Raw genomic sequence first — 20,872 nt, 5'->3', positions numbered from 1 at the left:
GTAAGTTATCGGAAACTGAGCTTTCTTAGTCTCATGCTGACTTTGAATTAACATTTTGGGCAGTTTAGTAAAGAATGCATTCAAGCCATCAGTTGTGGTCACTGTAATTTTGTTTAAATCTGCCCCATCTTAAGTTTATTCATCTACAAACGTTCTACTGCTCCTATGTGGTACGTGTTGGTTTCAAAAGTCCTTGTCTGAGCAAGAACACCCTTCCCACCCTCCCATTCCCCATTCTGGAGAAGGATTAATAAGGTAAATAAATGACTTCTGTGGGGAAGAGGAAAGTGGGAGAAAAGGAGGTAAAAGTAATAATTTTGAGATGCCAAGATCATTTTCCCTTTTTGATAGACTTAAACATAATTTTACTCCTTTACCTCAACCCTTTCTTCTCACAAGAGTCATTATTGTCCTGTTGTTGGTTCCATTCCCAATATGGGAATAGGATTGGTGGTTGGAATTCTGTGCCAGAAAGAGAGCTGCATGAAACCACAATAGACAACATGAGGTCAGCAGAGTCGATTTGGGATCAACTCTTTAAGATACAGCATGCTTGTGAACTTCTCAGGGAAGCCCTACAAGAGCAGAGGTGGATAGAGTTTTGGGGGTGGGGGTGTGGGGAAATAAATGTAAACCTAAACCCAGCCCCACGTCAGGAACTGGATGGGATGGGCAAGAAGGAATGGAGCAGGAAGATGAGAAGGCAGGAACTGAGCAGGAGCAGAGGCCTTGTTGGGATATCCTCACAGGCAGCAAAGCAGTTTTTCAGAGGGCCCGTGCTTAGGAATGAGAAGGCAAGAACTCAGGCCAGCAGGGAATAGCCGCAAATGACTTTGATGAAGAGAAGTGAGTGTCACCAGTTTCCACCATCACAAAGGCATCTAATGATGAGTATCCTAGGTATGAAAGGGGCCAAATCTCCAAGGGGCAACTGGCTACATAGACTCTAAAAACACTTGATGAGAAAACACCAAAATCCTATCCAGGTCTCTCAGCCCATCAAGTTCTGATCATTTAGAATAAGGCTTCAGTGTGCTACACAATTCAGAAATGTCAATAAAACAAATGATCATTTCTTTCTGTATGTGGCTCACTATCCAGCATTAGATGTTTAATGCAACCAGGTCTTAAAGAATGAGAAAGAAGAAAGCCAATCAGCCCTTCTCTGTCTGGCTTCCTTTCTCCTCCAGAAGTCCCCAGTTTCCCCTCTACTTGATTTGGCCACTTTAAGTGCTTGAACCCAGATGTCAATATTTGCCCTCTGAATCTTTGTATTTAGGCCTCATAGAAAATGGCTTACTTGTGATGGCTGATCATACACCTGCCAAATTGCAAATACGGCCAAGATCCTTCTGTTGGTTTCTCACATTCCAAGAGCCTTATTTTTCTTCAAGTACCATCTGAGATGTCTCTGTGGATTAGTGTTTATATGCAGCAAGTGCTGCAGTTAGTTAATAATGTCAAGATCGCTGAGCCTCCCTAATGAAAGAGATACACAACATCAACTGTCATTTTAAACAAACATGTAATCAGGATAGCAGTGTTGGAAATATGATCTGCCTAATTTCATGGAGATGATGCAGGAACCAGACTGCTTTCACAGTATTTCCTCTGGCGAGCTCCATTTCACAAGATTTCAGGAGGGAAATGGTGGATTTTTCACAAGAACCGCAAAATTGTCAGTTTTGTGAAAAAGAAATTGCTTTAGCAGCTGGAATCCAGGAGGACAAATAGGTGCACTGATTATATCTTCATTGTTCACCAGCGCAAGTTGTAATTATGCTGTGAAGAGCTCGTTTCTGATAGTCAAGTCTTTCCCCATGCGAATATAAACAGTATTATTCTATTTGTTATCAAAGGCTTGCAGCCAATCCTGCAGCATACACACACACACACACACACAACATATGAAAATGTATAGAATCAAGCTCTGGCCTGTTTTGTCCAAACAGAGTAAAGCCATAGACACCTCAGCATTCTGTCCAATCAAGTGTTAGCACAGACATGACTAGCTGCATTCTGCCGACTCACTGGGCAAGGGTCATGCAGAAGAAATAAAAGAAGTAGGGTAGAAAATAAAACTATGGAAGAGTGAGTTATGAATTTTGATTATGCAAAATACAGGAAAACTAAAGACAACATAGTTTGGAGACACCATATTATGTCTATTAGCCAACTCTGAATAACTTTCTGACATGCCATTCGGCAAATGGCACGTTCCTACTGGTCTCATTTTCATTGATATGCCTCCACACACAAATCTCTGGTAGTTACTAAGGTGTTGCAATAGCCATTGGCCCTTGATTTCAACATTCCCTCTGATTATTAGAATCTGATTCTTTTTGACATCAACTAAGCGGCAGCTCTGGAAGTTTCTGCTCCCCTCTGCATTTCCCAGGGTACAGAGTCTCTTCACAGGTCAACATTAGCAGCCTTGACTGGGGGCAGCTATTCATCTGACCTAGGGAATCTCTCTGCGGATATTATATTAAACCTTATGAAATGACATAATTGCAGGGCTAAATTCCACAGAGTCAGAGTCCCAGAGCCCAGCTAAGAGGGAGAGAGCAGTGACACAGATATGTTCCTTCTACGAAATGACAGTCCCTCCATCTATGGATTGTGGTCATTTGTGCACCAAATGCCAATAAATCAAATGTGATCTGCTGATCTCATATTTCTTTCATATTTTTTATCATTCAAAGCTTCTATTTGAAGGAAACAGAAGAACAAAATGGAGAAAGATAGACTGGCACTTGTAAAATTAATTTTAATTCATATTAATAGTCATTTCTAACACATAGTGAATTGGTGTCTCATACTTTTGAAATCCTACGATAAAAGAGTATACCTTCAAAATAAACTACAGGGACAAGACAGATTCCATAATAGAAGTAATCATTAGTACTCAACAACTGAAGATAGAAGTTCACAATAAAGCAGAGGCCAGAAGGAGTTGGAGGGAATGGGAGGAGAGAAACACTTTTTATGTTCTTTTAAAGATGCTGGGTCTTAAATATTTAGAAAATGTTCAAGTAAGAATTTTTATAATATTAATCGGTGACTATCAATAAAGATGAAAGGGATAAATGAGTTGGAACTAGTTAGCATACACCATTATTACTAACCATCCACACCTGGAAAAGGAAGACAGCTGGAAAAGAAAAGATGATTCCAAGATGTAAGATTCATGTGTAAATGATGGTATTTGGAATCCATTAGCACAAGTAGAGAAGAATGATATTTATGTCTTAGGACCAAGGGTAACTATAGAAGAAAAAAACATGCTGAGGTCATAGCTAGTAGTACAATAAATGACTCAGGAGAGAAGGGAGTTGCTTAGCATGCAGAATAGAACAGTGGATACACAATTAGAAGCCATGAGTCCTGGCTGTGAATTTGCTGGTGATTGTCATGTTATCCTGAAAACTGCAGTCCCTTGATTTTCCTCTTCTGGAAAGAAGAAGATTGGGTTAAATTATTCTATCGTGTTTCCCTGAAAATAAGACCTAGCTGGACAATCATCTTGCGTCTTTTGGAGCAAAAAGTAATATAAGACCCAGTATTTTATTTTATTATATTATATTATATTATATTATATTATATTATATTATATTATATTATATTATATTATATTATATTATATTATATTATATTATATTATATTATATTATGTTATGTTATACTATACTGGGTCTTATATTAAAATAAAACCGGGTCTTATATTATTTTTTGCTCCAAAAGACACATTACAGGTGTTTGTCTGGCAAGGTCTTATTTTCGGGGAAACACAGTAATGTCCCTGATAGTTCCAAAACTTCACAACTGGACTTCGCCACACAGTGACTGTAATCATGCAATATGAGAAGAAATCAAATAGGGCTGAAAACAGGAGGAGAGCTAAGACCATAGACCATGCTGATAGAGGACTAAGGAATTATTAGGGACTGTAGAAAAATGAAGGCAGCCCATACTTGAGAAGGACTGCTGAGCTCTTTCAAGGTTGAATCCTCACTTGTCTTGGCAGCGAGGTGATTGTGCGTACCTAGGCCTCAGGTGATCTGATGGCATAGGAAAGATCTAATACCCTCAACCTCATAGCTTAAATCTCTAAATGCCCCTCATAACAGTTACTATTTTCGTAAAAGAAGCTGTCACTGTACTTAAGGACATAGCTTCTTATGGGAGAAGAGCCCAACCCTTTCACCTAGGTCTTGAAAGAACAAAAAGAAAAAGAAAGCATGCTGTGAAGAAGACCAGGATCGGGAGTGGGGGTGGAACTGGAACGCTGGGTCAGCTCTAAAACAATCACCTCCCACCAAGTCAATTTCATTTAAAACTCTGTTCCCTCTCTTTATCTCCTCAAAAAGTCTCCCCTAGGTCTTACCAATAAATTTCAACCAATCTTTTAAATAATCAGTATATCCTGAGCCACCACCCTGAGCATAACATGTACTAGGACACTGTGCTAGCCTGGGGTGGAGGGTAGAGGTACAAAAGGAAAAGAACAGGAAATCTGCCCTCACTTAGCTTTATGATCCTATTAGAAGAAGATGCAAAGATAAAGGAACCACATTTTTGGTCTGACTTTGATCAGGCATTGATCATTTTTGCTGTTAAATTTTCTGCTATGTAAAACTAGAAGATAAGAGCCCCACCTGCCTCATACATTACACATTCCAGTGTGGCCAAGGGGAGAAGGGACGGGATAGGAAACATAGTGCAGATTCTAGGTATCAGCTTGAAAGTTCTTTTGAATACGTGGTCAGGTGAGAAGCACAGAGAGAAAAAGAGTTATTACAAAAATAATAGATGTCTAATAATCACTAACACAAGGTCCAATGTTACTCAAAATTTATATGAACCATGCTCAGGGCTGGCTTCCTGAATATGCAGGCTGTGTAGTCACATGGCCCTGCACTCAGAAGGGCTCTGTTGTCACCATTTTTGAACAAGGGGCCCTGCATTCCCCTTGGGCACTGGGCCATGCAAATTATGTCACTGATTCTGGCTGGACTCAGGGGCAAGGATTATAATACCAGTCCTAACAAGGGATCTGACATCCTAATCAGAGGCTGAAATAGCCCTTTATTCTGGTCCGTTTCCTTTCACATTTCGTCTCTTTGTTTATTTTCCGACTCCAACTAAGTGCATTGACTATCCTTCTTCCATTCTACATGTCCTCTCATCTAAAATCTTTATGACTTTTTCCATAGAGATCTAATCTTCCAACTTATTAAATAATATTATGTAATTTAGGAGCTTTGAAGTATAGATGCTAGACATTGTATAAACCCACAAAAATATGGAAATACTGAGTGCAGTAGTGGGTCTAAAGGGGCCTGGGACTGTGACACATGCAGTTGGCAGTGTTGTCAACAACAACCAAAAGAAAATCAAAGAGGAGATGAGCTCTTTGAAAGAAATATCAAAAGCCTCTTCTAAGGTCTCTTCTGTCAAGGATATTATAGGCTATGAGTTGATAAGGCATAGAAAATTGAAGAAATAATTACAATATTGAACAGAAAATCATCTATAAAAACACTTTTGAAAGAGGCAGAATAGAGAGCTGGTTAAGAATGTGGCTCTTGTGTCAGACCTCTGGGTTCAAATCCCAACTCTGTAGCTTTACTAAGGATGTGAGCTTGGGCGAATTTCTTAATCAGCATTAGTTTTCTATTGCAGCATATCAAATTACCACCAATTTAGCAGCTGAAAACAACACATATTTATTATCTTACAGTCTGTGTGTTAGGAATCCCAGCATGGCTTAACTGGGCCCTCTGCTCAGGTCTCATGAGGCTGCAATCAAGGCGTTACCAGGCTGTGTTCTTATCTGCAGGCTCGACTGGAAAAACTAATTCCAAGCTCATTCAGCATGTTAACAGACTTTTATTTCCTTGCGGACATGCAACTGAGGGCCTCCACTTCTCACTGGTTGTCATCCAGAGGCTTCCTTCAGGTCCTAGAGGCCACCAGCAGTTCCCTGCCCTGTGGCTGTCTCCACAGGAAGTTCATAGCTGTTTGCTTCTTCAAGGATAGCAGCAGAATCTCTCCCATTCTTGTTTGCTAAGAAAAGTCTTACACATAACAATATCATAGGAGTGACATCCCATCACCTCTGCCATATTCTATTGGCTAGAAGCAAGTCACAGGTCCCACCCACACTTACAGAGAGGAGATTAACACCAATGGGTGGACATCGTGGGGCCTTCTTAGAATTCTGCCTACTACAGTCCACTCTCTAGTTACCATTTAGACAAAAAAATATTATAATATATAAAATCACTTTTGCAAGACGCAGAGTAGAGGAATGTTTAAGAATATAGATTCTTTAGTCAGACATCCAGAGTTCAAATCCCAGCTCTTCAGTTTTGCTGAGGATGTGATCTCGGGCAAGTTTCTTAACCTTTCTACGTTTTGGTTTCCTCTGCTACAAAATGGGAATCCTAATAGTAATTACTTCATGGGTGGATGGGAGGATTAAATGTAATAACGCTTGTAAATAATTTAGGAAAGTGTATGGCACTTAACAAATGCTCAATACATTTTAACTTAATAAACATGTTCCTCTTTGTCCCAGACTTGGATAGTCTAGTCCTAGGTTGTTTAAACCAGCACCTCTTGGCAAATTAGAGGCAGAGCCATTGCTAAAATCCAGGGGCAGTGTAAGTATCACTAGTGTAAGTAAGCCTCTTGTGCTTGCTGACGCTGATTCTGCCACTCTAAGCTGTCTGTTCCCCGGCTGAACCATCCTGCCCAGTGGGTGGGGAGGCAGGGGCACATTCCTTTAGAGTGGGCGGGTAATGGTCAAGGTGGCAGAAGGAGCAGCACAGGGTAGGAAAAGTGGCTTTCCTCCTGGGATGAGTGGACCGTCAGGCTCAGAGGCTGATTTGAGAGAGGAGGCACAGGGCTGTGAGGCTCTGAGTGAGAGGCAAGGGTTTGAGGGTGGAGCAGAAGGGGAGTTAGGGAGACAAGGGCAACAGCAGATATGGATGTGCTGAAGTGACCTTGCTTTCTGCGGCAAGCTCAGAGAAGCAGAGGAGGTGATGACTTGCAATTTTGCCATTGGTGCTGCTTGAGTCACTCGCCATATGGCTGGTCTCGTCTATCTCCATATTTCCCATATCCCTTTAAATGAATGTACTGCATATATAGGTAAATGTGTTTTACACGCCTGGAGAACTCAACGGGTCAATGCGTGCTATGAGGAACTGAGATCCCTCTCCCAGGAATCAGGCAAAAATTTGGACTTTAGTAATGATAACTCAGCTAAATGTTACAAAATACTGCTTGTCAGTTCAAGGATCTTTGCAAGTTTTAAGGAAATGACTTTAAAATAGCACCTTCTTTGGAGTAGAAATTAATCTCCATTAAATTGATGGGGACCATGGGAAAAAGGAGATGGGAGGGGAAAAAGGAAGTCAAGTGAAGAAAACAGACTTGGTTTTACATTTGCAAAACAATTCACCATTAACCAAAATACTTTTCCATACATTATCTCTTTAGTCCTCACCAAAACAAATAAAGAAAACAAAGGCGACATTAGCTGCATTTGCATGGGAAGCAGAGTCTCCAGGAGGTAAAATAAGTAGCGGAGAAGAATTCTAGAATGCAGGTCTTCAGACTTCTAATTCAGTGTTCTTCCCTCTACGGAATCTGAAAACAGACCCCAGAACGGCCTTCTCTAGCACCCTGATGTCCACGTAAAGGTTATTGTCTAAATGTTGATTGAGCGAAGCTCTGCAGTCACTGCCAAAATAGAGATGCATTACAGTAAACTGTCTGCACCTGTTTCCTCATTTGTAAAATAGGCATAATAATAATATTCACCTAATTGGTTTGTGTGAGGAATAAATCAGTAAATAATGACAAAGTACATAAGAAACTGTCTGTATAAAAAGTTAAATTACGTGTTAGTTTATTATTTTGGCCTCTTCTCCTGCCTTCCCCATTTAAAATAAAAATACTTCTTCAGGGAGGAATTAACACTAACCTGCTGAATGAATTAATGAATAAACGATGGAGATTGAATGCAGATGGGAGAGGACACAAAAATAAAGGCAAACCCCCAGAGAACGTAAAGACGTCCTTCATGGTTTCTGTGACTGATTTTTCCACAGTCATGTAATTGATGGCCCAATCTTCAGTTTTAACAGACAGCATGAACCTAAGTTTACTAAAATTCCAGGGAGTTTCTCTGGCCCTCCATTTCAGTATCACCTTCTGATTTATGACTATAAAACACTATTTTTCATGCAGGATACAAAACAGTTTTAAAGGACTCATCTGACACCCTAACACACTCAGATCTCTTTACTCACTCTCATTGGTGCTTTGGTGAACTGGCTTGGGGGTGAGGGAGCCCTGAGTATAGTGTTTGCTGATATCTGTAGTGTAAATACAGTAAGTCCTCACTTAACATCATGGATAGGTGTTTGAAAACTGCAACTTTAAGCAAACACCAGGTGATATAAGGAAACCAATTTTTACCATAGACTAACTGATATAAACAAGAGTTAAGTTCCTCTCCCATACTTCTGGTCACAAAAAGGTCACCAAACTTCTAAATAAAGACCCCAAACACTTCTGATATTAAACATTGAAATAAATGTGAGCTATACATACATTTAAGAAATATGAATAGAAACAAGTCATTTTTTTCCAGCCCTCTTACTCCAGTCAGGGTTGCAGGTGGCTAGCCTCTCCCAGCAGCTCAAGGCACAAGGTGGCACCCACCCTGGCTAGGACACTCTTTCATTGCAGGTCACACATGCCTGCGTGTACACATTCACTCAGACAGGGACAATTCAGACACATCAATTCATCCCACATGTACATGTCTGGGATGTGGGAGGAAACTAGAGCATCTGGAGAAAACCCACGCAGACATGGGGGGAACCTACAAACTCCACACAGACAATGGCCCCAGCAGGGAAGTGATGTTTTTTCTCTCAGCCATGTTATAACAAAACAACATTGAACAACATGACATCTTTCGAGGACCTGCTATACTCCCATTATGACTGATTTCAAGCTACCTCAGATTTAACAACCAGCTAGCAAATTTCTGAATAGTTAACATGGCTCTTGCACAACTGTGGTACTCTCCTTCCCTCCTTTTTATTTCCATAGAGGATTTAGTCTCAACTGCTTGTTCCATTAAGCATCATTGTGTATGGGTTCTTAAACCCGGCTCCCAACTCTATCATCTCTATGTGTGTACATTGGGACCTCGTTGTACAGGGCAAGGAATAGAAAGTCTGGACACTAGCAACAGGAAATGAAGCAAGAAAGCCTTGGAGTTGAGGTTTCTATGTTTTATTCCAAACCATGACATTAATAAACAGTTTGAACTGAAGACAAGCCAAGTTCACCGGTCTTGATGGCTTATTTTCTCCACTCATCAGACAGCGGTAACAGCGACCTCAGTCACAGGGGAGGCAGGAAGCTTCATTAGCTCGTGGTTTGTAAAGGCTCAGCTACAAAAGCCAGTGTAATAGGGGTGCAAAGCCTCATTATTAGGTAATAACTCTCATCTGGCTGATTCAAATTGCACATCTCTTCCTACCTAACCTTTTTCCAATTACATTGCTTCATTTTTGTTTCTTCTGGATATTTTTTAAAGTCCTTTTGAAGTGCCATAATTACTATTTCAATAAAAAATCTCACAACGATGAGTTTAAACTAAATGAAGAAAGCAGGGGAAAACATGCCTGCCTGCCTCCCTCCCCCCCCAAAAAAAATTAAAATCTCATCCCCTGTTTTACAAGCAGTGAAATCAGTGCCTTATCTGGAGGGTGTTCATTCAAGGAGATAATCTTTTCTATGTGGAAACTATCATCGTACACTTGCCAGATAGTTAATTACATTAGGTTGTTCTGCCTACGATTGCAAATCAGCTTCATGCAGCAGGGGCTTGTGGTCAAGATAATAGCAAAAGATAATGCAGTAAAACAACTGTGAAAAGAAAATGGTGCAAAGCATAAATGTTGAAAATCGCTGTTTGTTTTTATATATATGTATTTTGAGGAGGGTGGTAACATGCTCTTTGCTGTTATCACAAGCATTAAAGTTTAATAGAGCATCCATGAGTTATTTACTGCTCAGAAACACCTGCTCAGCGAGATAAAGTAGCAGCTATCTTTCTAGCTTTAAAATTGACATTCAGCCAGTTATATTTCTGGTCTCTCTCATCACTTAGATGGTTGTTGACTTTTCTTAAATGTCAAAGGAGATTTTCAACTTAATTTTATTCCTCATGCTAGTTTTTTCCTTAGGCTCTCCAGAGGACCCTCTTCTGGCCTCTAAGTCAGCCCCAGGAAAGCGTTGCTAAGAGGAAATCTCTCATTTGAAAAAAGCCAGTGTATTTACAACCGTCTTTTTGCATACATTGTAAAGAAAACGGAATTTACCATACTCCTCAGTCATTACTCCTGCTTAGTCTTCTACTGTGTTCACTAGGATGAATAATATAGTGGGGTAGTGTGGTATATACATATATCTAGAGAATCACAGATTATAATTATGTTCTATGTCCCTATGCAAATGGCTTCACCTTTCTTGGTCTATCTCAGGGCCTGCATGGTTTCTCTTGAAATCTCCCTTCTTTCTGCATGTTTTCTCCATTCTCTATCAGCTGGCCGATGTTCTCCATACTCCACAATCTGAATTCTGGAAAATAAAGTCTGATTAGCCAAGTTCTTTATCTCAGACTACTTCATGTAATAACAACCAGACTATGGCTAGACATCTCATTGGCAGGAGGCACAAATCCGGTCAATCAGTGGTCCCCTGTGCACAAAGACTACCCATCACAACTCGCTTGGTCACACGCCATAGCCTTGCAGTCTCACCCTAAAGATGTTGGGTGTTTCATACAGGCTGACTGACCAGTGCTGTGTCATATGTTAGGTTCTAAGTCAGCAGCTGCTAACCAAAGTGGGGAGCTCCAAGAAGTGTCAAGGTTCAAGAAGAAATAGAGCTCAAAATTTTGAACACTAGAGCTTGGCAGCTGGACTTAGTTCAAATCCTAGATCTACCATTTGACCTTTTTATGACCTTGGGCAAGCGATTTAACCTTTCTGAGCCTAATACCCTGTACTAGAGGAAAATCTTTTCCTTCTTCCCTTCTAGGTGCTTTGGCTCACCTAATTATTAAATTGACATAAGACAGATCAACAGTAGAAAAGCAAGTTTAATTTCTTATGTGTAGAAAAATGAGCCCATAGAAAAATGAAACTCAAAGAAGTGACCAAAGCAGGCAGCTTTTATACCTTTTAGACAAAGAAACAATGATTTTTGAAGAGTTGACAAGGCATAGGGGTTTGGGCTTAGAGTAGTAAATTAGTGAAGAACAAGGTTTGTTTATACAACTTTCTCAGCTCTAAATCTCCATCTCTGGTGATAAGGATGTCCCTTTACCTCCTGGTGCAGGGAGGGTACCTTTCACTTGGGAGATTTATTTCCTGCTTTCAGGGAAACAAAGAACATTCAGGGTGTCCTTCTTGCACCGGCTGCTTCTTAACTAACTCTAATTCAAAATAATCAATATGCCGAAGTGGCATATTTGGGGGCAGCGTATGCTGTTCCCCTTTAACCCTCATGTAAAATGAGGTTTATAACATTACCAACCTTATAAGTGGCCATAGGATTAAACGCGATGACACATACAAAATGCTGAGCCCAGCGTCTGCCCATGAGCGCTTAGTATCTGACTTGTTATGTTCAACTGTTGGTTTACTATTTGTCTATGGGTACGTGTCTGTGTACACATACATAACATGGCACATTATCCCAGGTTTTCAGAATTGGAATTAATGATAATCCATGGTCCATCGTTGTCTATGCAGCACTCTTTTATTTCACACCATTGTTTATAATGTAACGAACATCCAATAACCTGTCAACCTCTAAGCTCCTCCCCACTCATTTCCCCTCTCTAAAATATAACCACTATCTTAAATGATGTGTGAATCACTTCTCAGCCTTTTTCGTATTACTCTTATAAAACTATATATGCCTAAAAATTTGTTTAGTTTTAGCTGTCTTTAAACTTTATAAAAAGAATATCATATGACATGTCCGGGACGTGCTTTTTATCTCTTAAAGTTATGTTAGGTATATTCATTCATGTTGTCATGTAGGTCTTATCCCTTCACTTTCAATTCTGTGTAATATCTTGTGAGACAAACTATTTAAGGGCTCGGCAACTATTAGCTATTATTTTCAGCTATTATTCAATACTAGCCACCTCTCCTTGCCCTTTTCCAAGATTTGACCATCCTTTGCTAACTCCTATTATTCAGTGGACATCATCTTCAGTCTAGAAGTGCTCTTCTGACCAGCAATGGACCAATGTGGACTGCACCCACCTGTTTCCTTCTTCCCTTTCTCAGGACTCTGCATCTCCTGAAAGATACCCTTGCTGTTTGGTCATCTAGATCCTCTGTGGAGAGAAGAGACCCAAACAAGTAACTGGTAGGAATAATGAATTGATTGTGGCCTTTTAATTTTTTCAGTGAGAATAGGAAGAACTTTTATTGACAATGTTGTTATGCAAATGTGAATCTATCACAGAACATTATTGGCATTCTTATTATCTGGCACTACTGTAATCCTGCCGGTTCAACTCCCCACCCCCCACTTTCAATTTAACCTTTCACTGATGGTTCTAGTAGAAAAACTGCAGACTACAATACTACATGGAGTCATGGATAGGTAAGAAACAGCTGGAAGATGCTCCCCATGTGTTGTCTGAATACAGAAATGGAAAATAAAGCAGGAGCTCTGGGTCCCAGCCGAGTTTTCTTTCTACTGACTGTTCTGGGCCCAGTAGAAAACTCATGAAGTAACCCATATTAGTGCGGCCCAGCTCCCTCCCAGGCAATTACTGTAGCAAAGCTCAGACACTGAATTCTGATTGATTCTGGAAGATTAAGCAAGAAAATGAAGGCACCATAATACTGTAGCCACAAAGGTATCCTGGCTTTCAATTCATGCACTGATTCAGAAGAAAAAGGCAGCCTGCCAGCATTTCATGCCAGGTTGCCTAAGTCACATCACATTTTTTTAATGCTGATTTTGACCTTCCCCTTCCAACCCCCAGAAATATATATTTATGCTTCTGATTAAAGACTAGATGTGGGATGTTTAGTTTCATATTTCTTCCTCTCTCTAAATTAATCACATTTTTCTCCCATGTTCTTTGTGTGCAAAAGGTAGGGCAGGAGGAGGAAGACCGGGAAGCCGTGTAATGAAGATGTTGAACACGTATTGAAGGTGTTCCCTGTAAACTGTAGCACAGCCAGTTACTGGTACAGGAACCACATTTGGAAATTTTCTTTCATTGATCCTACAAACATTTTCAATATTTGTATATTTGATTGTTTGTAAGCTCTGGCCCTGACTTCAAGAAGTTTACACGAGAGGACGGGCAGAGACTCGTAACTGGCATCTGCTATGAGGAGTGCTGTGATGGAATTTGAACAAACAGCTATGCTTGCCATGGTGGGAAAAATCATTTTTCTATGAATAGTGAGAAGCAAAATCATCTACACCCACACCAATACGCGCATATGACTTCATTCTTCTGCTGTCTTCACTAACATGACTTTACCGTTCTAGGAAACCCTTGCCTAGGAAGATCAATTTTGCAAATAACTGAACATTCTTGAAAATTCATTTAAAATTGATCAACTTTTCAATAGATAACATCAAATTGATTGTTTATGAACCGAGTCACTTGTGATCCTGTCCTCAAAGCCCTCACCTTTGTAAACTCTTATATCATGATCTTTATCCAATCCTAATCACGCTTTTGCATTTGAATACCCACCCTAAGGAGACTTCAGAACCTCATAAGTATCCTGGCTTTGCCTTACCACCCCACCGAGACCCTACAAGAATTCTGCCAACACAGTGTTCTTTCTTACCACAGTAAGCAATAAACTCAGCTCTGACTTATCAACAGGTTTTTGGTGCCAGCGTGTGACAATGATGAAAAAGAACAAAAAGATAGGTGACAACTATGGCTTGAAAAATGATTGGGACTCCAGCAGCTATAGAAGCAGAAAAGAAATTTCCAAGAGGGGAAAACAGCTGAGCAAAGACAGGAAGACTTTCAAGGATGCCAGTCCCAGGTCATCCTGGGGCTTAAACTGCATTGCATCTGAGGGACCACTTTAACCTTCTCCCATATAGAGAAGGGCAGGGACTTAGTAAGCTCCCCCCTCCCATGACTGAGAAGCTTTGGCTTGCAGAGCTATCATGTTAGAGTCTTTAGAGATAATGAGCCACTCCCAGTCACCCAGAAACAAACCGTTTCACTTCCTAGCTGTAGTTCTCTCACCTCCTAGGTTCTGTCTCCACCATATTACCTGTCCAGCTTTTTTCAGTTCTCACTTCATTCCTTTCCAGGAGGTCATCCTGATTTCACATGGGCCAAATGCAAATCTACTGCATGTGTACATCATTTAGCCAGCCGCTCTGTCTTCGTGACCATCAACATCGTCATCATCATCAGGCCAAGATCTATATTGGGAAAGCTGGGCAGTGGAACACATTTCACCACTACGCATGTTGCTCTCTAGGCTCAATGATTTCTTATTTTTCCCAAGATACACTCCTTCCTAGAGGTTTAAATAAAACCACAAACAACCTTTTAGGGATAATATTTTCTTCCCAGAAGCCTCAAAGTCTTGGGTATGGAGTGCAGAGATTTTGTAGATTGAACCCAGGAGCCTGACAGCATGGGATCTAGTTAATATGGCTCTCACACCATACTGGCCTGGCCTATATTAGCCTTCCACAAGGAATGCAATTTGGGGACTGGCTCAGGATGCACCCTTGACACCTAGAAAAGAAGCTATGATGCTAATACACTCACTTCTATAGACCACTTTTCCCTATAACAGTTTCCCTTCAGTTTCCCCACAGAAAATCTGCACTTTCCCCGGAAGCCAAATGAGTTACGTATATAGGAAGTGTCATGCAGGGACTCAGCTCCTGCTCCCCGCACAAGAACACAGGATATGGTGAGGCCGAAAAGAAAAAACAACGGAGCCATAGATAGGGGAGTCATACCACTATATTCTCGATGGTGGCTGGTTGAGACACAGGAAGCAGGAGCCACACGATCCACAATCTGCCATCCACTTCTCTGCCAATCACACTTGCTAGCATAGCCACAGCAATTATAGCAGTGGCCAATGGCTAACTGGTTACAGCTAATGGCCACCCAGTTAGAGCTGATGGCAATCTACTACCAGAGCCAGCACCTTTCCACGTGAGGTCAAGAGCCTGGAAACTGCTCTCTAGGACTTCGTCCCTACACTCCACCCCTCCAGGGTCTTGCCTCAAAACCTACGCAATCAGCTCCTCCGCGAGGGGCCCTGTGTCGTATTAGCCCATAGGCAACTACGGGCAGAAAGAAATAGTAGTCATAGGAACCAACAATGGCAAATCCCTTCCATCTGGGAGGATATATGCTAGCTTTTTGTCCTTGAAAAGGAGGGTCGCTGCCACTGGTACCTTTCCCAGTTTGTGGTACCAGACCTTTATAGCAGGGCTTGGGGTCACTTGCACAGTTTCAACATGTAACAGAACAGGGGAACCCATAATAGCCCATAGTGAGAGCACATAGGTTCCCTGCAAAATCGTCCTGGCATTGGGACCTTTGTATACCACAGTCACTTGTGGTGGCCACTAGGACACCACTCCTGGCATCACTTGCAAATCATGAGTCAAATCAGACCCCATGGGGCTATCAGACCAAACCACCGACAGTGGGGGCTTTTGACCCGCCAGGGCCAAGTCCATTGCTGCCATTCCCCTGCTTTCAAGCATGTGGGTGCTGGCAGCAAAATGTTTCCATTTCTGCCATAGCCTGGCTTTAACAGAGTCTCACTTGTGGTAACCTGTAACTGAATGGGAGTGGCTGTTCCATGTAGCAGAGTTTCTACTGGTGTGGGCCCTACCTTCTGTGGTCTCTCATTCAAGATTCTCAAGACGTCCCACAGACACAAGGCCCAGTCGTGTATCGTGGGAGGGTGTTGTGACACCCAGAGGCCATGTTTCAAAAGGCCATTGTAGCGTTCAATCACGCCAGCTGCTTGTCGATTGTACAGAGAATGAAACAACCATTGCACGTCCATCCTGGCAGCCCAGCGCTGCACTTCTTGCCCTGTAAAATGAGTAACCCTATCACGTTCAATGACTTGGGGGCACCCATAGAGGGTGCACAGCCGTGTAAGAGCGACCACTGTATGCGGCTGATCCACAGCCGGACACGGCCAAGCAAACATCAACCCAGTATCAGTGTCCACTGCTGTGAACACAGACATCACATTGCAGTCTTAAGGCAGGGGTCCAATGTAATCCACTTGCCAGCAAGTGAGGGGCACCCTCCCTCACGTAATCTGCTGTGTCTCCCAGGGGAGCCTCCAACATTGGAGGCTGTCCTGGGCACAGATGGCACAGTCATAGCAGGCATCTGCTATCTCCTGCCATTTCAAAGGCAGACTTCAGTGTCTGCTCACCTGCCACATGGTTCGGCTCCAGCGTGCTGCAATTTCCTATGCAGCCAATGGGCCACATCATTGGTAAGGGCCCGTTCTAACTATAGGACCCGTGCTAGGGCGTCTGCTTCATCGTTACCTGGGGACATCATTAAGGAAGAGTGACTTGTGACATGCATTAGGGTCACCTCCTTTCTCTGCCCTAGGTCCCAGAGGTCCTGCCACATGGCTTGACCTCACAGTGGACGGTATCCTACCAACCAGTTTTGGTGTTTCCACATGGGAAGCCACAACATCAGGCCCCGGAACACCACCCAGCTGTCAGTACAAATAATTAGGGGCCAGGACTTGTGGCTGATTATCATCCACACAGCTCGTAGCTCAGCCCACTGGCTACTCTGGCCCGTCCCAGTATCAAACCAAATGGTGTCTGTTTTGGGCTGCACACCAATAGCCGTCCAAACGGCTACAGCTCCCAGCTAGAACCATCAGTATACCAGGCATCTTCAGGTACTGGGGGCTGTCCTTCTTTATAGGGTGAGGGCTCCAAGTCCTCCCATAGAGGCAGAGCACTTGGCTCAGCCTGGGCTACAAGCTCTGCAGGCCCCAAGACTTCCTGTAGCTCTGTGCTCAAAGGGCTTGAACTAAGGGTGTTGCATTGCTCCAAATAGGTACCCCACTTGACTAGGTCTGTGCCACTCCCGTTTTGGTTCCCGGGGTCCACGTATGGACTCACCCCTGGATGGGATAGGTTGTTCGATCCAAAACCCATGCCATCCCTGTGATGGCTTCTTTGGCCACTAGGGCTGCGTACACAGCAGCCAGTTGTTTCTCTATTAGAGAATAGCGGACTTCCGCTCCTTTCCACAATTGGGACTAAAATCCCACTGGCAACCGGACACACTCCTGCCATTGCCACAGGCCCCAACCGTACCCCTCTTGGGTTACGTGAACATCAAGTTCAAATGGGCGACCAGGGTCTACTACTGGCAGATCCTGTGCCTGCCGTACTGCCTGTGTTGTGGCATAAAGCCTTGCTCTATAGCCTCTGTCCAATCCCATGAGGCCCCCTTTTTTATCATATTGTACAAGGGCCTTGCCATTTGTGCTAAATGGGGTACAAACACCTGCCAATATCCCAGCAGACCCAAATACGTCTGCAGTTGAGAGACCTTGGTCAGCTGGGGAAAGGCTTGTATTTTATCAATAATCACCTCAGGTATGACCTTTGTCTTACCCGACCACACGACATCCAAAAACCTGAGAGATAAGCCAGGGTCTTGGGCCTTTTTCTCGTTCACCACCCAGCCACGTGAATTAGGTAGCAGAAAAGAGAGGGAGCTGCTTGCTCTAAATCTGAAAGAGAATCGGAAGTTAGTAATATGTCATCAACATAGTGAAACAAGGCCACAGAGGACGGGTGATCCCACTGTGCCAAGTCCTGGGCTACGAGCCTGTGGCAGATAGTGGGGCTGTGCAAGTATCCCTGTGGATGGACTTGAAAAAATCCATTGCCACCCGTCCCAAGAAAACGCAAAGTGCTCTTGACACTCAGGTGCAATGTCAATGGAGAAAAAAGCATTGGCCAAGTCCACTACATAGTGATATGTCCCCAGGTGGAGAGTCAGACGATCCATCAAATTGTGAATTGAAGGCACTACAGTGTGCAAAGGTGGCGTCACCTTATTTAACTCCCTATAGTCCACAATCATTCGCCAGTTCCCATCTGGCTTCTTGACTGGCCATACTGGGGAGTTAAAGGGACTGTGCATTGGCCTCACAATATGTGCCTTCTCCAATTCCAATATTGTACGACCAATCTCCTCCTGCCCTCCTGGCAGGCGGTACTGTAACCATGCGCTGGGGCTGCGGCAACACTTGAGGAGGGTGGTGAGCATGCCCACGTGTCATCACTTTCACCACCTGTATCCAGAGATGGAACTCTCCAACTGATGTCTATAAACTGAGGCCATGTAGCACGTCCACCTCTACAATATATTCCGGGACAGGGGAGACATATACTGTTTAGGTTCGGGGAAGGGAAGTCTTCCTATATCCAGTGGTAAGGAAACACCTTTTACCGTCACCGTCTTTCCGCCATAGCCATCAATGCAGATTGCTGGTCCGGGGAACAGTTCTGGGTTCCTATAAACAAGACTGCAGTCTGCGCCAGTGTCAACTAGGGCCAAAACCCTCTGCACCTTAGAAGGGAACCAATATATGGACAGTTCCACGTGGGGCCTCCGGTCCCCGTTCATCCCCTCTGACTAGGTACCTTGTCTCCCTGTCCCCCATCAAGCTGAAAGGAGTCGGCCTCAAGCGGCCGCATGAAGTCCTGGAGTGACATGGGTTGTGCTTTCCCGGACTTCTCCTTTAGGCTTCACCCGAATTGCTGTTCTGGACGCAGCCGTTTCCAAAGTTCCAACAAGAGTGCATTGGGTTTTCAGTCTATTTTTTCCTGATCAACCCCTGCTGCCATGAAGTCACGCCACATCTGCGTGCGTGTTACTCTAAGACCTGCGACCTCGCCCCCTTACTTTTGACTTGGGCCTCCAGGCCTTGACTTCTTGGACCTCATGTCTTAACTTCTCTTGCTGCCGGCTTTCAACATCCCCCAGGGTAGCCATGGGGGTGGTAACTTCATGGATCCCCCGGCCCACATAGGGCATAAGAATGGCAACCAAGGATCCAAAAGCACTTGCAGGGGCAGTATCTAAAACCAGATCTCTCATGCTGGTTGTGAAACGCTCGTCATCCGGTCCCCGCATAGTAGGGCTGAACATAGCATGTCTCATACCCATTTCACGGATGATTTGAGTAAGTTCAATATATGATTGCCATTTACTCACAGTGTCTGGCAACTCGCCATCCTCTCCCCATACTGTGCGTACCACAGCAGTGAGCCCCTCCATTAGAGTGTGGTTGCCCTGGTCTTGGGCCAACCTATGGCAATTCTGTAACCTTTGTCACAGGGATGGATGCCCCGACACAAAGGCTAGCTTTTCCATTTCGCCTGGGGAGCAGAGAATGCTGTCTGCCCTCTCATCCCATAAACACAGTAGCCAAGCCGAGATCGGCTCTCCAGGGCGCTGTCTGTACCGCCTCCCCAGCTCCTGCAACTCAGTGGGAGTGTAAGGGGTGTAGGTTGTGAACACAGTTACTGCTGGGTTACCTGCAGCAACGCCCCCGGGGCCCAAAAGTTGCTCATGCTTTACGTTTTGCTTCAAGATGGGCCAAGAGTGGGGGTTGGGAGCTACACTGTCTCCACTCGCACTGTCTGCCTTTGCCTCAGAGTCTCCACTATGGGGTTCCTCCTTTGATTGGTGGTCCTGAGCTTCCAGAGCCTCCCACCCAGACTGCTGGTCCCACACCTGAGCTATTTCAACAAGCGCTTGCTCTGAGCAACGCGGTGAGGAACATCCAGCCCACACGGCCAGCTGTACCCTGCACCTCCTTTGGCCACCGCTCAGCCAGAGCCTGCAGGGCCCTCTCCACGCTGGCCGGAGAGCCATCCATGTCCTCCCACCCCTCCTTGGGGGTCCAACTCCTGAGAACAATGGCTACCAGGTACCACACACAGTGTGGGAGCCACCTGTCCTCCTGCCCAGAGTCAGACACCATTCCTACCTGGCCGGAATCCTGCTCACCATGCTAGGTATTCAAGTGGGTGGTGGCCTCAATATAAGACGTCCACAACCCTCGGAGCCTACACCAGCAGCAGAGTACCAAAAGGAAGGCGACACCTGTTATGGCCCATAGGGTAGCGTGACATCCGGAGGCTCGAAAGGATCAATTCACCAGGCAGTCACGTTTTTCCCAAGCAGATCATGTTTCCTGTTCCCAGCGCCACTCCTCATGGGCCTCCCAAAACAGAGCTTTCATACGTATAAACGGCTCCATTACCCCTGCGGGGATTCTGGACGGCGCTGTACCCTGCTCGCTGCGCCATGTGTCGTGCAAGGACTCAGCTCCCGCTCCCCGCACAAGAACACAGGATATGGTGAGGCCAAAAAGGAACAACAACGGAGCTATAGATAGGGGAGTCATACCACTATAGTCTCAATGGCGGCTGATTGAGGCACAGGAAGCAGGAGCCACACGATCCGCAACCTGTCATCTGCTTCTCTGCCAACTGCACTTGCTAGCCACAATCCACACTTGTTAGCTTAGCCATGGCAGTTGTATCAGTGGTCAATGGCTAACTGGTTACAGCTGATGGCCAGCTACTACCCAAGACAGCACCTTTCCACGGGAGGTCAAGAGCCTAGAAACTGCTCTCTGGGACTCCGTCCCTACAGGAAGATTTGGTCTCTTTAAACTCTGAGTGTCCAGTGTTGATGGGTGGAAAGAGCCAG

At 43.9% G+C, this 20,872-nt stretch overlaps 1 pseudogene; it reads right to left on the bottom strand.

Annotated features, from left to right (window-relative positions):
• Positions 1-20,466, bottom strand: part of LOC117017354 (histone-lysine N-methyltransferase SETMAR-like) — a 66,800-nt pseudogene extending 46,334 nt beyond the window's left edge.
• Positions 20,467-20,872: the final 406 nt, after the last annotated feature.

The sequence above is a fragment of the Rhinolophus ferrumequinum genome, chromosome 25, assembly GCF_004115265.2.
Source record: "Rhinolophus ferrumequinum isolate MPI-CBG mRhiFer1 chromosome 25, mRhiFer1_v1.p, whole genome shotgun sequence".
NCBI classification, from domain to species: Eukaryota; Metazoa; Chordata; class Mammalia; order Chiroptera; family Rhinolophidae; genus Rhinolophus; species Rhinolophus ferrumequinum.
Note: the sequence above shows the minus strand (reverse complement) of the source record. Positions and strands in the feature narration are given on the sequence as shown.